Here is a 19,672-nt window from a genome sequence, read left to right as displayed (position 1 = left end):
ACTGAAAAGAAACTTTGTGTTCCCTTCAAGCTAGGTGAAGGACGGCTTTCACACACACTTATCTCTCAGAACTGAGCATGTGGAGAGACGTTCGTTCATCCTGCACAAAGGGAACGGGTTGCAGGAGAAACCCTTACTCTGGTTTCTCAGTCTGTTTCCTAGTGCCGGTTTGAAGTGCCTGCCGTTTTCACTGTAAAACCGAGTTGCAGCTTGTACCTCCCCATATATATGTATGGAGTGGAGTTGGCAACTGAAAAGAAACTTTGTGTTCCCTTCAAGCTAGGTGAAGGACGGCTTTCACACACACTTATCTCTCAGAACTGAGCATGTGGAGAGACGTTCGTTCATCCAGCACAAAGGGAACGGGTTGCAGGAGAAACCCTTACTCTGGTTTCTCAGTCTGTTTCCTAGTGCCGGTTTGAAGTGCCTGCCGTTTTCACTGTAAAACCGAGTTGGAGCTTGTACATCCCCATATATATGTATGGAGTGGAGTTGGCAACTGAAAAGGAACTTTGTGTTCCCTTCAAGCTAGGTGAAGGACGGCTTTCACACACACTTATCTCTCAGAACTGAGCATGTGGAGAGACGTTCGTTCATCCAGCACAAAGGGAACGGGTTGCAGGGGAAACCCTTACTCTGGTTTCTCAGTCTGTTTCCTAGTGCCGGTTTGAAGTGCCTGCCGTTTTCACTGTAAAACCGAGTTGCAGCTTGTACCTCCCCATATATATGTATGGAGTGGAGTTGGCAACTGAAAAGAAACTTTGTGTTCCCTTCAAGCTAGGTGAAGGACGGCTTTCACACACACTTATCTCTCAGAACTGAGCATGTGGAGAGACGTTCGTTCATCCAGCACAAAGGGAACGGGTTGCAGGAGAAACCCTTACTCTGGTTTCTCAGTCTGTTTCCTAGTGCCGGTTTGAAGTGCCTGCCGTTTTCACTGTAAAACCGAGTTGCAGCTTGTACCTACCCATATATATGTATGTAGTGGAGTTGGCAACTGAAAAGAAACTTTGTGTTCCCTTCAAGCTAGGTGAAGGACGGCTTTCACACACACTTATCTCTCAGAACTGAGCATGTGGAGAGACGTTCGTTCATCCAGCACAAAGGGAACGGGTTGCAGGAGAAACCCTTACTCTGGTTTCTCAGTCTGTTTCCTAGTGCCGGTTTGAAGTGCCTGCCCTTTTCACTGTAAAACCGAGTTGGAGCTTGTACCCCCCCATATATATGTATGGAATGGAGTTGGCAACTGAAAAGAAACTTTGTGTTCCCTTCAAGCTAGGTGAAGGACGGCTTTCACACACACTTATCTCTCAGAACTGAGCATGTGGAGAGACGTTCGCTCATCCAGCACAAAGGGAACGGGTTGCAGGAGAAACCCTTACTCTGGTTTCTCAGTCTGTTTCCTAGTGCCGGTTTGAAGTGCCTGCCGTTTTCACTGTAAAACCGAGTTGGAGCTTGTACCTCCCCATATATATGTATGGAGTGGAGTTGGCAACTGAAAAGAAACTTTGTGTTCCCTTCAAGCTAGGTGAAGGACGGCTTTCACACACACTTATCTCTCAGAACTGAGCATGTGGAGAGACGTTCGTTCATCCTGCACAAAGGGAACGGGTTGCAGGAGAAACCCTTACTCTGGTTTCTCAGTCTGTTTCCTAGTGCCGGTTTGAAGTGCCTGCCGTTTTCACTGTAAAACCGAGTTGCAGCTTGTACCTCCCCATATATATGTATGGAGTGGAGTTGGCAACTGAAAAGAAACTTTGTGTTCCCTTCAAGCTAGGTGAAGGTCGGCTTTCACACACACTTATCTCTCAGAACTGAGCATGTGGAGAGACGTTCGTTCATCCAGCACAAAGGGAACGGGTTGCAGGAGAAACCCTTACTCTGGTTTCTCAGTCTGTTTCCTAGTGCCGGTTTGAAGTGCCTGCCGTTTTCACTGTAAAACCGAGTTGGAGCTTGTACATCCCCATATATATGTATGGAGTGGAGTTGGCAACTGAAAAGAAACTTTGTGTTCCCTTCAAGCTAGGTGAAGGACGGCTTTCACACACACTTATCTCGCAGAACTGAGCATGTGGAGAGACGTTCGTTCATCCAGCACAAAGGGAACGGGTTGCAGGAGAAACCCTTACTCTGGTTTCTCAGTCTGTTTCCTAGTGCCGGTTTGAAGTGCCTGCCGTTTTCACTGTAAAACCGAGCTGGAGCTTGTACCTCCCCATATATATGTATGGAGTGGAGTTGGCAACTGAAAAGAAACTTTGTGTTCCCTTCAAGCTAGGTGAAGGACGGCTTTCACACACACTTATCTCTCAGAACTGAGCATGTGGAGAGACGTTCGTTCATCCAGCACAAAGGGAACGGGTTGCAGGAGAAACCCTTACTCTGGTTTCTCAGTCTGTTTCCTAGTGCCGGTTTGAAGTGCCTGCCGTTTTCACTGTAAAACCGAGTTGGAGCTTGTTCCTCCCCATATATATGTATGGAGTGGAGTTGGCAACTGAAAAGAAACTTTGTGTTCCCTTCAAGCTAGGTGAAGGACGGCTTTCACACACACTTATCTCTCAGAACTGAGCATGTGGAGAGACGTTCGTTCATCCAGCACAAAGGGAAGGGGTTGCAGGAGAATCCCTTACTCTGGTTTCTCAGTTTGTTTCCTAGTGCCTGTTTGAAGTGCCTGACGTTTTCACTGTAAAACCGAGTTGGAGCTTGTACCTCCCCATATATATGTATGGAGTGGAGTTGGCAACTGAAAAGAAACTTTGTGTTCCCTTCAAGCTAGGTGAAGGACGGCTTTCACACACACTTATCTCTCAGAACTGAGCATGTGGAGAGACGTTCGTTCATCCAGCACAAAGGGAACGGGTTGCAGGAGAAAACCTTACTCTGGTTTCTCAGTCTGTTTCCCAGTGCCGGTTTGATGTGCCTGCCGTTTTCACTGTAAAACCGAGTTGGAGCTTGTTCCTCCCCATATATATGTATGGGGTGGGGTTGGCAACTGAAAAGAAACTTTGTGTTCCCTTCAAGCTAGGTGAAGGGCGGCTTTCACACACACTTATCTCTCAGATCTGAGCATGTGGAGAGACGTTCGTTCATCCAGCACAAAGGGAACGGGTTGCAGGTGAAACCCTTACTCTGGTTTCTCAGTCTGTTTCCTAGTGCCGGTTTGAAGTGCCTGCCGTTTTCACTGTAAAACCGAGTTGGAGCTTGTACCTCCCCATATATATGTATGGAGTGGAGTTGGCAACTGAAAAGAAACTTTGTGTTCCCTTCAAGCTAGGTGAAGGACGGCTTTCACACACACTTATCTCTCAGAACTGAGCATGTGGAGAGACGTTCGTTCATCCAGCACAAAGGGAACGGGTTGCAGGAGAAACCCTTACTCTGGTTTCTAAGTCTGTTTCCTAGTGCCGGTTTGAAGTGCCTGCCCTTTTCACTGTAAAACCGAGTTGGAGCTTGTACCTCCCCATATATATGTATGGAGTGGAGTTGGCAACTGAAAAGAAACTTTGTGTTCCCTTCAAGCTAGGTGAAGGACGGCTTTCACACACACTTATCTCTCAGAACTGAGCATGTGGAGAGACGTTCGTTCATCCAGCACAAAGGGAACGGGTTGCAGGAGAAACCCTTACTCTGGTTTCTCAGTCTGTTTCCTAGTGCCGGTTTGAAGTGCCTGCCGTTTTCACTGTAAAACCGAGTTGCAGCTTGTACCTCCCCATATATATGTATGGAGTGGAGTTGGCAACTGAAAAGGAACTTTGTGTTCCCTTCAAGCTAGGTGAAGGACGGCTTTCACACACACTTATCTCTCAGAACTGAGCATGTGGAGAGACGTTCGTTCATCCAGCACAAAGGGAACGGGTTGCAGGGGAAACCCTTACTCTGGTTTCTCAGTCTGCTTCCTAGTGCCGGTTTGAAGTGCCTGCCGTTTTCACTGTAAAGCTGAGTTGGAGCTTGTACCTCCCCTTATATATGTATGGAGTGGAGTTTGCAACTGAAAAGAAACTTTGTGTTCCCTTCAAGCTAGGTGAAGGACGGCTTTCACACACACTTATCTCTCAGAACTGAGCATGTGGAGAGACGTTCGTTCATCCAGCACAAAGGGAACGGGTTGCAGGAGAAACCCTTACTCTGGTTTCTCAGTCTGTTTCCTAGTGCCGGTTTGAAGTGCCTGCCGTTTTCACTGTAAAACCGAGTTGGAGCTTGTTCCTCCCCATATATATGTATGGAGTGGAGTTGGCAACTGAAAAGAAACTTTGTGTTCCCTTCAAGCTAGGTGAAGGACGGCTTTCACACACACTTATCTCTCAGAACTGAGCATGTGGAGAGACGTTCGTTCATCCAGCACAAAGGGAAAGGGTTGCAGGAGAAACCCTTACTCTGGTTTCTCAGTTTGTTTCCTAGTGCCTATTTGAAGTGCCTGACGTTTTCACTGTAAAACCGAGTTGGAGCTTGTACCTCCCCATATATATGTATGGAGTGGAGTTGGCAACTGAAAAGAAACTTTGTGTTCCCTTCAAGCTAGGTGAAGGACGGCTTTCACACACACTTATCTCTCAGAACTGAGCATGTGGAGAGACGTTCGTTCATCCAGCACAAAGGGAACGGGTTGCAGGAGAAACCCTTACTCTGGTTTCTCAGTCTGTTTCCCAGTGCCGGTTTGATGTGCCTGCCGTTTTCACTGTAAAACCGAGTTGGAGCTTGTTCCTCCCCATATATATGTATGGGGTGGGGTTGGCAACTGAAAAGAAACTTTGTGTTCCCTTCAAGCTAGGTGAAGGGCGGCTTTCACACACACTTATCTCTCAGAACTGAGCATGTGGAGAGACGTTCGTTCATCCAGCACAAAGGGAACGGGTTGCAGGAGAAACCCTTACTCTGGTTTCTCAGTCTGTTTCCTAGTGCCGGTTTGAAGTGCCTGACGTTTTCACTGTAAAACCGAGTTGGAGCTTGTACCTCCCCATATATATGTATGGAGTGGAGTTGGCAACTGAAAAGAAACTTTGTGTTCCCTTCAAGCTAGGTGAAGGACGGCTTTCACACACACTTATCTCTCAGAACTGAGCATGTGGAGAGACGTTCTTTCATCCAGCACAAAGGGAACGGGTTGCAGGAGAAACCCTTACTCTGGTTTCTCAGTCTGTTTCCTAGTGCCGGTTTGAAGTGCCTGACGTTTTCACTGTAAAACCGAGTTGGAGCTTGTACCTCCCCATATATATGTATGGAGTGGAGTTGGCAACTGAAAAGAAACTTTGTGTTCCCTTCAAGCTAGGTGAAGGACGGCTTTCACACACACTTATCTCTCAGAACTGAGCATGTGGAGAGACGTTCGCTCATCCAGCACAAAGGGAACGGGTTGCAGGAGAAACCCTTACTCTGGTTTCTCAGTCTGTTTCCTAGTGCCGGTTTGAAGTGCCTGCCGTTTTCACTGTAAAACCGAGTTGGAGCTTGTACCTCCCCATATATATGTATGGAGTGGAGTTGGCAACTGAAAAGAAACTTTGTGTTCCCTTCAAGCTAGGTGAAGGACGGCTTTCACACACACTTATCTCTCAGAACTGAGCATGTGGAGAGACGTTCGTTCATCCTGCACAAAGGGAACGGGTTGCAGGAGAAACCCTTACTCTGGTTTCTCAGTCTGTTTCCTAGTGCCGGTTTGAAGTGCCTGCCGTTTTCACTGTAAAACCGAGTTGGAGCTTGTACCTCCCCATATATATGTATGGAGTGGAGTTGGCAACTGAAAAGAAACTTTGTGTTCCCTTCAAGCTAGGTGAAGGACGGCTTTCACACACACTTATCTCTCAGAACTGAGCATGTGGAGAGACGTTCGTTCATCCAGCACAAAGGGAACGGGTTGCAGGAGAAACCCTTACTCTGGTTTCTCAGTCTGTTTCCTAGTGCCGGTTTGAAGTGCCTGCCGTTTTCACTGTAAAACCGAGTTGCAGCTTGTACCTCCCCATATATATGTATGGAGTGGAGTTGGCAACTGAAAAGAAACTTTGTGTTCCCTTCAAGCTAGGTGAAGGACGGCTTTCACACACACTTATCTCTCAGAACTGAGCATGTGGAGAGACGTTCGTTCATCCAGCACAAAGGGAACGGGTTGCAGGAGAAACCCTTACTCTGGTTTCTCAGTCTGTTTCCTAGTGCCGGTTTGAAGTGCCTGACGTTTTCACTGTAAAACCGAGTTGGAGCTTGTACCTCCCCATATATATGTATGGAGTGGAGTTGGCAACTGAAAAGAAACTTTGTGTTCCCTTCAAGCTAGGTGAAGGACGGCTTTCACACACACTTATCTCTCAGAACTGAGCATGTGGAGAGACGTTCGTTCATCCAGCACAAAGGGAACGGGTTGCAGGGGAAACCCTTACTCTGGTTTCTCAGTCTGTTTCCTAGTGCCGGTTTGAAGTGCCTGCCGTTTTCACTGTAAAACCGAGTTGCAGCTTGTACCTCCCCATATATATATATGGAGTGGAGTTGGCAACTGAAAAGAAACTTTGTGTTCCCTTCAAGCTAGGTGAAGGACGGCTTTCACACACACTTATCTCTCAGAACTGAGCATGTGGAGAGACGTTCGTTCATCCAGCACAAAGGGAACGGGTTGCAGGAGAAACCCTTACTCTGGTTTCTCAGTCTGTTTCCTAGTGCCGGTTTGAAGTGCCTGCCGTTTTCACTGTAAAACCGAGTTGCAGCTTGTACCTCCCCATATATATGTATGGAGTGGAGTTGGCAACTGAAAAGAAACTTTGTGTTCCATTCAAGCTAGGTGAAGGACGGCTTTCACACACACTTATCTCTCAGAACTGAGCATGTGGAGAGACGTTCGTTCATCCAGCACAAAGGGAACGGGTTGCAGGAGAAACCCTTACTCTGGTTTCTCAGTCTGTTTCCTAGTGCCGGTTTGAAGTGCCTGACGTTTTCACTGTAAAACCGAGTTGGAGCTTGTACCTCCCCATATATATGTATGGAGTGGAGTTGGCAACTGAAAAGAAACTTTGTGTTCCCTTCAAGCTAGGTGAAGGACGGCTTTCACACACACTTATCTCTCAGAACTGAGCATGTGGAGAGACGTTCGTTCATCCAGCACAAAGGGAACGGGTTGCAGGAGAAACCCTTACTCTGGTTTCTCAGTCTGTTTCCTAGTGCCGGTTTGAAGTGCCTGACGTTTTCACTGTAAAACCGAGTTGGAGCTTGTACCTCCCCATATATATGTATGGAGTGGAGTTGGCAACTGAAAAGAAACTTTGTGTTCCCTTCAAGCTAGGTGAAGGACGGCTTTCACACACACTTATCTCTCAGAACTGAGCATGTGGAGAGACGTTCGCTCATCCAGCACAAAGGGAACGGGTTGCAGGAGAAACCCTTACTCTGGTTTCTCAGTCTGTTTCCTAGTGCCGGTTTGAAGTGCCTGCCGTTTTCACTGTAAAACCGAGTTGGAGCTTGTACCTCCCCATATATATGTATGGAGTGGAGTTGGCAACTGAAAAGAAACTTTGTGTTCCCTTCAAGCTAGGTGAAGGACGGCTTTCACACACACTTATCTCTCAGAACTGAGCATGTGGAGAGACGTTCGTTCATCCTGCACAAAGGGAACGGGTTGCAGGAGAAACCCTTACTCTGGTTTCTCAGTCTGTTTCCTAGTGCCGGTTTGAAGTGCCTGCCGTTTTCACTGTAAAACCGAGTTGGAGCTTGTACCTCCCCATATATATGTATGGAGTGGAGTTGGCAACTGAAAAGAAACTTTGTGTTCCCTTCAAGCTAGGTGAAGGACGGCTTTCACACACATTTATCTCTCAGAACTGAGCATGTGGAGAGACGTTCGTTCATCCAGCACAAAGGGAACGGGTTGCAGGAGAAACCCTTACTCTGGTTTCTCAGTCTGTTTCCTAGTGCCGGTTTGAAGTGCCTGCCGTTTTCACTGTAAAACCGAGCTGGAGCTTGTACCTCCCCATATATATGTATGGAGTGGAGTTGGCAACTGAAAAGAAACTTTGTGTTCCCTTCAAGCTAGGTGAAGGACGGCTTTCACACACACTTATCTCTCAGAACTGAGCATGTGGAGAGACGTTCGTTCATCCAGCACAAAGGGAACGGGTTGCAGGAGAAACCCTTACTCTGGTTTCTCAGTCTGTTTCCTAGTGCCGGTTTGAAGTGCCTGCCGTTTTCACTGTAAAACCGAGTTGGAGCTTGTTCCTCCCCATATATATGTATGGAGTGGAGTTGGCAACTGAAAAGAAACTTTGTGTTCCCTTCAAGCTAGGTGAAGGACGGCTTTCACACACACTTATCTCTCAGAACTGAGCATGTGGAGAGACGTTCGTTCATCCAGCACAAAGGGAACGGGTTGCAGGAGAAACCCTTACTCTGGTTTCTCAGTTTGTTTCCTAGTGCCTGTTTGAAGTGCCTGACGTTTTCACTGTAAAACCGAGTTGGAGCTTGTACCTCCCCATATATATGTATGGAGTGGAGTTGGCAACTGAAAAGAAACTTTGTGTTCCCTTCAAGCTAGGTGAAGGACGGCTTTCACACACACTTATCTCTCAGAACTGAGCATGTGGAGAGACGTTCGTTCATCCAGCACAAAGGGAACGGGTTGCAGGAGAAACCCTTACTCTGGTTTCTCAGTCTGTTTCCCAGTGCCGGTTTGATGTGCCTGCCGTTTTCACTGTAAAACCGAGTTGGAGCTTGTTCCTCCCCATATATATGTATGGGGTGGGGTTGGCAACTGAAAAGAAACTTTGTGTTCCCTTCAAGCTAGGTGAAGGGCGGCTTTCACACACACTTATCTCTCAGAACTGAGCATGTGGAGAGACGTTCGTTCATCCAGCACAAAGGGAACGGGTTGCAGGAGAAACCCTTACTCTGGTTTCTCAGTCTGTTTCCTAGTGCCGGTTTGAAGTGCCTGCCGTTTTCACTGTAAAACCGAGTTGGAGCTTGTACCTCCCCATATATATGTATGGAGTGGAGTTGGCAACTGAAAAGAAACTTTGTGTTCCCTTCAAGCAAGGTGAAGGACGGCTTTCACACACACTTATCTCTCAGAACTGAGCATGTGGAGAGACGTTCGTTCATCCAGCACAAAGGGAACGGGTTGCAGGAGAAACCCTTACTCTGGTTTCTAAGTCTGTTTCCTAGTGCCGGTTTGAAGTGCCTGCCCTTTTCACTGTAAAACCGAGTTGGAGCTTGTACCTCCCCATATATATGTATGGAGTGGAGTTGGCAACTGAAAAGAAACTTTGTGTTCCCTTCAAGCTAGGTGAAGGACGGCTTTCACACACACTTATCTCTCAGAACTGAGCATGTGGAGAGACGTTCGTTCATCCAGCACAAAGGGAACGGGTTGCAGGAGAAACCCTTACTCTGGTTTCTCAGTCTGTTTCCTAGTGCCGGTTTGAAGTGCCTGCCGTTTTCACTGTAAAACCGAGTTGCAGCTTGTACCTCCCCATATATATGTATGGAGTGGAGTTGGCAACTGAAAAGGAACTTTGTGTTCCCTTCAAGCTAGGTGAAGGACGGCTTTCACACACACTTATCTCTCAGAACTGAGCATGTGGAGAGACGTTCGTTCATCCAGCACAAAGGGAACAGGTTGCAGGGGAAACCCTTACTCTGGTTTCTCAGTCTGTTTCCTAGTGCCGGTTTGAAGTGCCTGCCGTTTTCACTGTAAAACCGAGTTGCAGCTTGTACCTCCCCATATATATGTATGGAGTGGAGTTGGCAACTGAAAAGGAACTTTGTGTTCCCTTCAAGCTAGGTGAAGGACGGCTTTCACACACACTTATCTCTCAGAACTGAGCATGTGGAGAGACGTTCGTTCATCCAGCACAAAGGGAACGGGTTGCAGGGGAAACCCTTACTCTGGTTTCTCAGTCTGTTTCCTAGTGCCGGTTTGAAGTGCCTGCCGTTTTCACTGTAAAACCGAGTTGCAGCTTGTACCTCCATATATATATGTATGGAGTGGAGTTGGCAACTGAAAAGAAACTTTGTGTTCCCTTCAAGCTAGGTGAAGGACGGCTTTCACACACACTTATCTCTCAGATCTGAGCATGTGGAGAGACGTTCGTTCATCCAGCACAAAGGGAACGGGTTGCAGGAGAAACCCTTACTCTGGTTTCTCAGTCTGTTTCCTAGTGCCGGTTTGAAGTGCCTGCCGTTTTCACTGTAAAACCGAGTTGCAGCTTGTACCTCCCCATATATATGTATGGAGTGGAGTTGGCAACTGAAAAGAAACTTTGTGTTCCCTTCAAGCTAGGTGAAGGACGGCTTTCACACACACTTATCTCTCAGAACTGAGCATGTGGAGAGACGTTCGTTCATCCAGCACAAAGGGAACGGGTTGCAGGAGAAACCCTTACTCTGGTTTCTCAGTCTGTTTCCTAGTGCCGGTTTGAAGTGCCTGACGTTTTCACTGTAAAACCGAGTTGGAGCTTGTACCTCCCCATATATATGTATGGAGTGGAGTTGGCAACTGAAAAGAAACTTTGTGTTCCCTTCAAGCTAGGTGAAGGACGGCTTTCACACACACTTATCTCTCAGAACTGAGCATGTGGAGAGACGTTCGCTCATCCAGCACAAAGGGAACGGGTTGCAGGAGAAACCCTTACTCTGGTTTCTCAGTCTGTTTCCTAGTGCCGGTTTGAAGTGCCTGCCGTTTTCACTGTAAAACCGAGTTGGAGCTTGTACCTCCCCATATATATGTATGGAGTGGAGTTGGCAACTTAAAAGAAACTTTGTGTTCCCTTCAAGTTAGTTGAAGGACGGCTTTCACACACACTTATCTCTCAGAACTGAGCATGTGGAGAGACGTTCGTTCATCCAGCACAAAGGGAACGGGTTGCAGGGGAAACCCTTACTCTGGTTTCTCAGTCTGTTTCCTAGTGCCGGTTTGAAGTGCCTGCCGTTTTCACTGTAAAACCGAGTTGGAGCTTGTACCTCCCCATATATATGTATGGAGTGGAGTTGGCAACTGAAAAGAAACTTTGTGTTCCCTTCAAGCTAGGTGAAGGACGGCTTTCACACACACTTATCTCTCAGAACTGAGCATGTGGAGAGACGTTCGTTCATCCAGCACAAAGGGAACGGGTTGCAGGAGAAACCCTTACTCTGGTTTCTAAGTCTGTTTCCTAGTGCCGGTTTGAAGTGCCTGCCCTTTTCACTGTAAAACCGAGTTGGAGCTTGTACCTCCCCATATATATGTATGGAGTGGAGTTGGCAACTGAAAAGAAACTTTGTGTTCCCTTCAAGCTAGGTGAAGGACGGCTTTCACACACACTTATCTCTCAGAACTGGGCATGTGGAGAGACGTTCGTTCATCCAGCACAAAGGGAACGGGTTGCAGGAGAAACCCTTACTCTGGTTTCTCAGTCTGTTTCCTAGTGCCGGTTTGAAGTGCCTGCCGTTTTCACTGTAAAACCGAGTTGCAGCTTGTACCTCCCCATATATATGTATGGAGTGGAGTTGGCAACTGAAAAGGAACTTTGTGTTCCCTTCAAGCTAGGTGAAGGACGGCTTTCACACACACTTATCTCTCAGAACTGAGCATGTGGAGAGACGTTCGTTCATCCAGCACAAAGGGAACGGGTTGCAGGGGAAACCCTTACTCTGGTTTCTCAGTCTGTTTCCTAGTGCCGGTTTGAAGTGCCTGCCGTTTTCACTGTAAAACCGAGTTGCAGCTTGTACCTCCCCATATATATGTATGGAGTGGAGTTGGCAACTGAAAAGGAACTTTGTGTTCCCTTCAAGCTAGGTGAAGGACGGCTTTCACACACACTTATCTCTCAGAACTGAGCATGTGGAGAGACGTTCGTTCATCCAGCACAAAGGGAACGGGTTGCAGGGGAAACCCTTACTCTGGTTTCTCAGTCTGTTTCCTAGTGCCGGTTTGAAGTGCCTGCCGTTTTCACTGTAAAACCGAGTTGCAGCTTGTACCTCCCCATATATATATATGGAGTGGAGTTGGCAACTGAAAAGAAACTTTGTGTTCCCTTCAAGCTAGGTGAAGGACGGCTTTCACACACACTTATCTCTCAGAACTGAGCATGTGGAGAGACGTTCGTTCATCCAGCACAAAGGGAACGGGTTGCAGGAGAAACCCTTACTCTGGTTTCTCAGTCTGTTTCCTAGTGCCGGTTTGAAGTGCCTGCCGTTTTCACTGTAAAACCGAGTTGCAGCTTGTACCTCCCCATATATATGTATGGAGTGGAGTTGGCAACTGAAAAGAAACTTTGTGTTCCCTTCAAGCTAGGTGAAGGACGGCTTTCACACACACTTATCTCTCAGAACTGAGCATGTGGAGAGACGTTCGTTCATCCAGCACAAAGGGAACGGGTTGCAGGAGAAACCCTTACTCTGGTTTCTCAGTCTGTTTCCTAGTGCCGGTTTGAAGTGCCTGCCGTTTTCACTGTAAAACCGAGTTGGAGCTTGTACCTCCCCATATATATGTATGGAGTGGAGTTGGCAACTGAAAAGAAACTTTGTGTTCCCTTCAAGCTAGGTGAAGGACGGCTTTCACACACACTTATCTCTCAGAACTGAGCATGTGGAGAGACGTTCGTTCATCCAGCACAAAGGGAACGGGTTGCAGGAGAAACCCTTACTCTGGTTTCTAAGTCTGTTTCCTAGTGCCGGTTTGAAGTGCCTGCCGTTTTCACTGTAAAACCGAGTTGGAGCTTGTACCTCCCCATATATATGTATGGAGTGGAGTTGGCAACTGAAAAGAAACTTTGTGTTCCCTTCAAGCTAGGTGAAGGACGGCTTTCACACACACTTATCTCTCAGAACTGAGCATGTGGAGAGACGTTCGTTCATCCAGCACAAAGGGAACGGGTTGCAGGGGAAACCCTTACTCTGGTTTCTCAGTCTGTTTCCTAGTGCCGGTTTGAAGTGCCTGCCGTTTTCACTGTAAAACCGAGTTGCAGCTTGTACCTCCATATATATATGTATGGAGTGGAGTTGGCAACTGAAAAGGAACTTTGTGTTCCCTTCAAGCTAGGTGAAGGACGGCTTTCACACACACTTATCTCTCAGAACTGAGCATGTGGAGAGACGTTCGTTCATCCAGCACAAAGGGAACGGGTTGCAGGGGAAACCCTTACTCTGGTTTCTCAGTCTGTTTCCTAGTGCCGGTTTGAAGTGCCTGCCGTTTTCACTGTAAAACCGAGTTGCAGCTTGTACCTCCCCATATATATGTATGGAGTGGAGTTGGCAACTGAAAAGGAACTTTGTGTTCCCTTCAAGCTAGGTGAAGGACGGCTTTCACACACACTTATCTCTCAGAACTGAGCATGTGGAGAGACGTTCGTTCATCCAGCACAAAGGGAACGGGTTGCAGGGGAAACCCTTACTCTGGTTTCTCAGTCTGTTTCCTAGTGCCGGTTTGAAGTGCCTGCCGTTTTCACTGTAAAACCGAGTTGCAGATTGTACCTCCCCATATATATATAAGGAGTGGAGTTGGCAACTGAAAAGAAACTTTGTGTTCCCTTCAAGCTAGGTGAAGGACGGCTTTCACACACACTTATCTCTCAGAACTGAGCATGTGGAGAGACGTTCGTTCATCCAGCACAAAGGGAACGGGTTGCAGGAGAAACCCTTACTCTGGTTTCTCAGTCTGTTTCCTAGTGCCGGTTTGAAGTGCCTGCCGTTTTCACTGTAAAACCGAGTTGCAGCTTGTACCTCCCCATATATATGTATGGAGTGGAGTTGGCAACTGAAAAGAAACTTTGTGTTCCCTTCAAGCTAGGTGAAGGACGGCTTTCACACACACTTATCTCTCAGAACTGAGCATGTGGAGAGACGTTCGTTCATCCAGCACAAAGGGAACGGGTTGCAGGAGAAACCCTTACTCTGGTTTCTCAGTCTGTTTCCTAGTGCCGGTTTGAAGTGCCTGACGTTTTCACTGTAAAACCGAGTTGGAGCTTGTACCTCCCCATATATATGTATGGAGTGGAGTTGGCAACTGAAAAGAAACTTTGTGTTCCCTTCAAGCTAGGTGAAGGACGGCTTTCACACACACTTATCTCTCAGAACTGAGCATGTGGAGAGACGTTCGCTCATCCAGCACAAAGGGAACGGGTTGCAGGAGAAACCCTTACTCTGGTTTCTCAGTCTGTTTCCTAGTGCCGGTTTGAAGTGCCTGCCGTTTTCACTGTAAAACCGAGTTGGAGCTTGTACCTCCCCATATATATGTATGGAGTGGAGTTGGCAACTGAAAAGAAACTTTGTGTTCCCTTCAAGCTAGGTGAAGGACGGCTTTCACACACACTTATCTCTCAGAACTGAGCATGTGGAGAGACGTTCGTTCATCCAGCACAAAGGGAACGGGTTGCAGGGGAAACCCTTACTCTGGTTTCTCAGTCTGTTTCCTAGTGCCGGTTTGAAGTGCCTGCCGTTTTCACTGTAAAACCGAGTTGCAGCTTGTACCTCCCCATATATATGTATGGAGTGGAGTTGGCAACTGAAAAGGAACTTTGTGTTCCCTTCAAGCTAGGTGAAGGACGGCTTTCACACACACTTATCTCTCAGAACTGAGCATGTGGAGAGACGTTCGTTCATCCAGCACAAATGGAACGGGTTGCAGGGGAAACCCTTACTCTGGTTTCTCAGTCTGTTTCCTAGTGCCGGTTTGAAGTGCCTGCCGTTTTCACTGTAAAGCCGAGTTGCAGCTTGTACCTCCCCATATATATGTATGGAGTGGAGTTGGCAACTGAAAAGAAACTTTGTGTTCCCTTCAAGCTAGGTGAAGGACGGCTTTCACACACACTTATCTCTCAGAACTGAGCATGTGGAGAGACGTTCGTTCATCCAGCACAAAGGGAACGGGTTGCAGGAGAAACCCTTACTCTGGTTTCTCAGTCTGTTTCCTAGTGCCGGTTTGAAGTGCCTGCCGTTTTCACTGTAAAACCGAGTTGGAGCTTGTACCTCCCCATATATATGTATGGAGTACAGTTGGCAACTGAAAAGAAACATTGTGTTCCCTTCAAGCTAGGTGAAGGACGGCTTTCACACACACTTATCTCTCAGAACTGAGCATGTGGAGAGACGTTCGTTCATCCAGCACAAAGGGAACGGGTTGCAGGGGAAACCCTTACTCTGGTTTCTCAGTCTGTTTCCTAGTGCCGGTTTGAAGTGCCTGACGTTTTCACTGTAAAACCGAGTTGGAGCTTGTACCTCCCCATATATATGTATGGAGTGGAGTTGGCAACTGAAAAGAAACTTTGTGTTCCCTTCAAGCTAGGTGAAGGACGGCTTTCACACACACTTATCTCTCAGAACTGAGCATGTGGAGAGACGTTCGCTCATCCAGCACAAAGGGAACGGGTTGCAGGAGAAACCCTTACTCTGGTTTCTCAGTCTGTTTCCTAGTGCCGGTTTGAAGTGCCTGCCGTTTTCACTGTAAAACCGAGTTGGAGCTTGTACCTCCCCATATATATGTATGGAGTGGAGTTGGCAACTGAAAAGAAACTTTGTGTTCCCTTCAAGCTAGGTGAAGGACGGCTTTCACACACACTTATCTCTCAGAACTGAGCATGTGGAGAGACGTTCGTTCATCCAGCACAAAGGGAACGGGTTGCAGGGGAAACCCTTACTCTGGTTTCTCAGTCTGTTTCCTAGTGCCGGTTTGAAGTGCCTGCCGTTTTCACTGTAAAACCGAGTTGCAGCTTGTACCTCCCCATATATATGTATGGAGTGGAGTTGGCAACTGAAAAGGAACTTTGTGTTCCCTTCAAGCTAGGTGAAGGACGGCTTTCACACACACTTATCTCTCAGAACTGAGCATGTGGAGAGACGTTCGTTCATCCAGCACAAAGGGAACGGGTTGCAGGGGAAACCCTTACTCAGGTTTCTCAGTCTGTTTCCTAGTGCCGGTTTGAAGTGCCTGCCGTTTTCACTGTAAAACCGAGTTGCAGCTTGTACCTCCCCATATATATATATGGAGTGGAGTTGGCAACTGAAAAGAAACTTTGTGTTCCCTTCAAGCTAGGTGAAGGACGGCTTTCACACACACTTATCTCTCAGAACTGAGCATGTGGAGAGACGTTCGTTCATCCAGCACAAAGGGAACGGGTTGCAGGAGAAACCCTTACTCTGGTTTCTCAGTCTGTTTCCTAGTGCCGGTTTGAAGTGCCTGCCGTTTTCACTGTAAAACCGAGTTGCAGCTTGTACCTCCCCATATATATGTATGGAGTGGAGTTGGCAACTGAAAAGAAACTTTGTGTTCCCTTCAAGCTAGGTGAAGGACGGCTTTCACACACACTTATCTCTCAGAACTGAGCATGTGGAGAGACGTTCGTTCATCCAGCACAAAGGGAACGGGTTGCAGGAGAAACCCTTACTCTGGTTTCTCAGTCTGTTTCCTAGTGCCGGTTTGAAGTGCCTGCCCTTTTCACTGTAAAACCGAGTTGGAGCTTGTACCTCCCCATATATATGTATGGAGTGGAGTTGGCAACTGAAAAGAAACTTTGTGTTCCCTTCAAGCTAGGTGAAGGACGGCTTTCACACACACTTATCTCTCAGAACTGAGCATGTGGAGAGACGTTCGCTCATCCAGCACAAAGGGAACGGGTTGCAGGAGAAACCCTTACTCTGGTTTCTCAGTCTGTTTCCTAGTGCCGGTTTGAAGTGCCTGCCGTTTTCACTGTAAAACCGAGTTGGAGCTTGTACCTCCCCATATATATGTATGGAGTGGAGTTGGCAACTGAAAAGAAACTTTGTGTTCCCTTCAAGCTAGGTGAAGGACGGCTTTCACACACACTTATCTCTCAGAACTGAGCATGTGGAGAGACGTTCGTTCATCCAGCACAAAGGGAACGGGTTGCAGGAGAAACCCTTACTCTGGTTTCTCAGTCTGTTTCCTAGTGCCGGTTTGAAGTGCCTGCCGTTTTCACTGTAAAACCGAGTTGGAGCTTGTACCTCCCCATATATATGTATGGAGTGGAGTTGGCAACTGAAAAGAAACTTTGTGTTCCCTTCAAGCTAGGTGAAGGACGGCTTTCACACACACTTATCTCTCAGAACTGAGCATGTGGAGAGACGTTCGTTCATCCAGCACAAAGGGAACGGGTTGCAGGAGAAACCCTTACTCTGGTTTCTCAGTCTGTTTCCTAGTGCCGGTTTGAAGTGCCTGCCCTTTTCACTGTAAAACCGAGTTGGAGCTTGTACCTCCCCATATATATGTATGGAGTGGAGTTGGCAACTGAAAAGAAACTTTGTGTTCCCTTCAAGCTAGGTGAAGGACGGCTTTCACACACACTTATCTCTCAGAACTGAGCATGTGGAGAGACGTTCGCTCATCCAGCACAAAGGGAACGGGTTGCAGGAGAAACCCTTACTCTGGTTTCTCAGTCTGTTTCCTAGTGCCGGTTTGAAGTGCCTGCCGTTTTCACTGTAAAACCGAGTTGGAGCTTGTACCTCCCCATATATATGTATGGAGTGGAGTTGGCAACTGAAAAGAAACTTTGTGTTCCCTTCAAGCTAGGTGAAGGACGGCTTTCACACACACTTATCTCTCAGAACTGAGCATGTGGAGAGACGTTCGTTCATCCTGCACAAAGGGAACGGGTTGCAGGAGAAACCCTTACTCTGGTTTCTCAGTCTGTTTCCTAGTGCCGGTTTGAAGTGCCTGCCGTTTTCACTGTAAAACCGAGTTGCAGCTTGTACCTCCCCATATATATGTATGGAGTGGAGTTGGCAACTGAAAAGAAACTTTGTGTTCCCTTCAAGCTAGGTGAAGGACGGCTTTCACACACACTTATCTCTCAGAACTGAGCATGTGGAGAGACGTTCGTTCATCCAGCACAAAGGGAACGGGTTGCAGGAGAAACCCTTACTCTGGTTTCTCAGTCTGTTTCCTAGTGCCGGTTTGAAGTGCCTGCCGTTATCACTGTAAAACCGAGTTGGAGCTTGTACATCCCCATATATATGTATGGAGTGGAGTTGGCAACTGAAAAGAAACTTTGTGTTCCCTTCAAGCTAGGTGAAGGACGGCTTTCACACACACTTATCTCGCAGAACTGAGCATGTGGAGAGACGTTCGTTCATCCAGCACAAAGGGAACGGGTTGCAGGAGAAACCCTTACTCTGGTTTCTCAGTCTGTTTCCTAGTGCCGGTTTGAAGTGCCTGCCGTTTTCACTGTAAAAACGAGCTGGAGCTTGTACTTCCCCATATATATGTATGGAGTGGAGTTGGCAACTGAAAAGAAACTTTGTGTTCCCTTCAAGCTAGGTGAAGGACGGCTTTCACACACACTTATCTCTCAGAACTGAGCATGTGGAGAGACGTTCGTTCATCCAGCACAAAGGGAACGGGTTGCAGGAGAAACCCTTACTCTGGTTTCTCAGTCTGTTTCCTAGTGCCGGTTTGAAGTGCCTGCCGTTTTCACTGTAAAACCGAGTTGGAGCTTGTTCCTCCCCATATATATGTATGGAGTGGAGTTGGCAACTGAAAAGAAACTTTGTGTTCCCTTCAAGCTAGGTGAAGGACGGCTTTCACACACACTTATCTCTCAGAACTGAGCATGTGGAGAGACGTTCGTTCATCCAGCACAAAGGGAAGGGGTTGCAGGAGAAACCCTTACTCTGGTTTCTCAGTTTGTTTCCTAGTGCCTGTTTGAAGTGCCTGACGTTTTCACTGTAAAACCGAGTTGGAGCTTGTACCTCCCCATATATATGTATGGAGTGGAGTTGGCAACTGAAAAGAAACTTTGTGTTCCCTTCAAGCTAGGTGAAGGACGGCTTTCACACACAATTATCTCTCAGAACTGAGCATGTGGAGAGACGTTCGTTCATCCAGCACAAAGGGAACGGGTTGCAGGAGAAACCCTTACTCTGGTTTCTCAGTCTGTTTCCCAGTGCCGGTTTGATGTGCCTGCCGTTTTCACTGTAAAACCGAGTTGGAGCTTGTTCCTCCCCATATATATGTATGGGGTGGGGTTGGCAACTGAAAAGAAACTTTGTGTTCCCTTCAAGCTAGGTGAAGGAAGGCTTTCACACACACTTATCTCTCAGAACTGAGCATGTGGAGAGACGTTCGTTCATCCAGCACAAAGGGAACGGGTTGCAGGAGAAACCCTTACTCTGGTTTCTCAGTCTGTTTCCTAGTGCCGGTTTGAAGTGCCTGCCCTTTTCACTGTAAAACCGAGTTGGAGCTTGTACCTCCCCATATATATGTATGGAGTGGAGTTGGCAACTGAAAAGAAACTTTGTCTTCCCTTCAAGCTAGGTGAAGGACGGCTTTCACACACACTTATCTCTCAGAACTGAGCATGTGGAGAGACGTTCGTTCATCCAGCACAAAGGGAACGGGTTGCAGGAGAAACCCTTACTCTGGTTTCTCAGTCTGTTTCCCAGTGCCGGTTTGATGTGCCTGCCGTTTTCACTGTAAAACCGAGTTGGAGCTTGTTCCTCCCCATATATATGTATGGGGTGGGGTTGGCAACTGAAAAGAAACTTTGTGTTCCCTTCAAGCTAGGTGAAGGGCGGCTTTCACACACACTTATCTCTCAGAACTGAGCATGTGGAGAGACGTTCGTTCATCCAGCACAAAGGGAACGGGTTGCAGGAGAAACCCTTACTCTGGTTTCTCAGTCTGTTTCCTAGTGCCGGTTTGAAGTGCCTGCCGTTTTCACTGTAAAACCGAGTTGGAGCTTGTACCTCCCCATATATATGTATGGAGTGGAGTTGGCAA

Source organism: Vicugna pacos, chromosome 22, assembly GCF_048564905.1.
Source record: "Vicugna pacos chromosome 22, VicPac4, whole genome shotgun sequence".
NCBI classification, from domain to species: Eukaryota; Metazoa; Chordata; class Mammalia; order Artiodactyla; family Camelidae; genus Vicugna; species Vicugna pacos.
Note: the sequence above shows the minus strand (reverse complement) of the source record.